The sequence below is a fragment of the Melanotaenia boesemani genome, chromosome 12 (assembly GCF_017639745.1).
Source record: "Melanotaenia boesemani isolate fMelBoe1 chromosome 12, fMelBoe1.pri, whole genome shotgun sequence".
Lineage (NCBI taxonomy): Eukaryota > Metazoa > Chordata > Actinopteri > Atheriniformes > Melanotaeniidae > Melanotaenia > Melanotaenia boesemani.
Window position 1 is genome coordinate 13,777,443 of NC_055693.1, and position 2,406 is coordinate 13,779,848.

Sequence of the window (2,406 nt, forward strand, 5' to 3'; positions counted from 1 at the left end):
TCCAGAGAACCTCACCATGCAAACAAAATAAATTATTTAACAGACTAGTTGACAGAACACCAAAAAAAAGCTACACAAACTAAAACTGGAGTATGACTAACAGCGTCAGCAGGTTTTAGCAGGCCGGCGGTGGCAGAGATGAGCATGTAAAGGCTCCTGCACTGGCTGCACACAGCCAACTCCACTCTTGCACGTAACAGCTGAAATAAAAGTGGTAAGTTAAGACAATAAAGCCTAAAATCTTGATTATACACTGCTCATTTTTAAACATTTGGGGTTATTATGCTTCCATGATAGGGCATCTTTCAGAATAATTCTAAGAAAATTAAGATATACACGTTTCTTTTTTCACAGTATATGCAATTTTCCTCTAAATCTAATCTAATCTCATTAGATAACAATTTGTTTACATATTTAAAAATTGTGTTTTTGTACACTTGCAGTGCCAAAAGTAGATGTTTTATGTAATTCTGTCATTTCATGATGATATTGGTTAAAAATATCTTCTTTTATTCAACTGAACACCAGGAAGATTTTTTAAAATGGCGGTGACTATATTTCGGTTCAATCTAGACTTAAATGAGGAAGCTGTTTAAAGCAGTTTCTTAAATGTTTGTCTACATAGCTGAAACTACTTTTAGATCATTATTTCACATAATTTATGCACCACATTTTGGTATCTTTCCAGGCCAGTTTCCTCTAAATCAAACCGCCTGTGGCTTTGAAACTGCACAGATACACACGTCTATTTGTCATAGTCAGAAGAGTCCAAAGAAAAATATTAACTAACGTTAGAGGATTTGTAACATTTAGTCATGTTTAACTGTTTTTTACCCATTTTTGGGTGTAAATTTATGTGTCAAACTGACCAGAGCTTTGTAAAACAATAACTGCATTGACTGGAAAAATAAATGTTTAGAACCGCCTCCTCTAACGAATTAATCCTCCCACAGAATAAATATTATCTAAAATCTGAGGTGGGGGAATTTTTATAGACTGAATCAACACAGAGTGACCTAAATGTAATATCCTCTGAAGTAATGGAAACTACCCTGTATGCGTGTTTATGGCTGTGCTTATCTTACGGTACTAAATGGCAAAGACATCATCAGGACAGTAATAAAGGCAGCTTCAAAGCTGCTGATGTCAGCTCTGCATATAACAAAGCTAAAACAGGTACTTGGAGCATGTATTCGTGACATTTGATTTCCTCTGACACTGACTGAGGGAAACTCTACGCACTATGTGGTCTTTTCTATGCTGTGCTGTGTTGGGGGAGCAGCATTTGTGCAGATGACAATAATAAGATCAACAAGTTGATAAAAAAGCTGGGTCTGTGATTAGTTTCACCTCTGATTCTCTGGACGTCATACAGGAAAAGATAACAAGGTCTAAATTGAGAACTATTTTATGTTTTGAAAGCCATCTTCTCCACAACATTTTATTAACCTTTAAAGCTCTTTTAGTGAGCGTCATGTTATGCCTCAGTGCTCTGAGAAGCGTTTTAGAGGGTCTTCTGTTCCTGCAGCTGCAAGACCTTTAATGAACACTTGTAATTTTTTTATTGAACCAAGTTTTTAGCATCTTTATTTTTCTTTTTTTTTTTTTTTTTTTTTTTTTAAGTTGCAGTTTTTAAAGTTTCTATGTTTGCACTGTGAAAGTATGTAATGTTTGGTGGCAAACAAATTTCCCCTCTAGGGGATTAATGAGAAAAGAAATGTTTTTAACCTGGATTTAAAAGTGTCTGCATTTGGTGAAAGTTTAATCTCCCCTGGCAGTTTGTTCCACTTGTTTGCAGCATAACAGCTAAGTGCTGCTTCTCCATGTTTAAAGCTTATCTATGCACAGAGTGTTTCACTAAAATCTACTAGCACCATTGCCGTCACCAGTCCATCAAAGGGCCAATACAGGCATTAATGAGAAAAACGACCACTCACACTCACTTACTGGGTCAGCTTAGAATCACCAGTGAACTGAACATGCCTGATTTTGGACTGTGGAGGGAAGCCAGAGTACTTAGGGAGAGCACACATATGAATGGGGGAACATGTAAACTTCACATAGAAATGTTAACATATTCCCCAGTCAAAGACTTTACTTTAAAACTGTAGATGACTAATCAGAAAACACATTTTCTTCACAAAGATATCAGCCATTATCTAATATATATGATGATATATATAGTGTGATGATTAGAAATGTCACTTCACAGCAAGTTCCTGGTTCTCAGCTGAGGTTTTTCAGAGTGGAGTTCGTACGTATGTGGATGTTTTCCCCCTATTCCAGTTTCCTGCAGGAATAGAAGAGGACAAAGCTGGTAATGAAAATGGCTGGCTGGCTGGCTGGCTGGCTGGATGAATGGCTGAATGGATGGATGGACCTGTCTGTCTAAATTAGATCCATTTT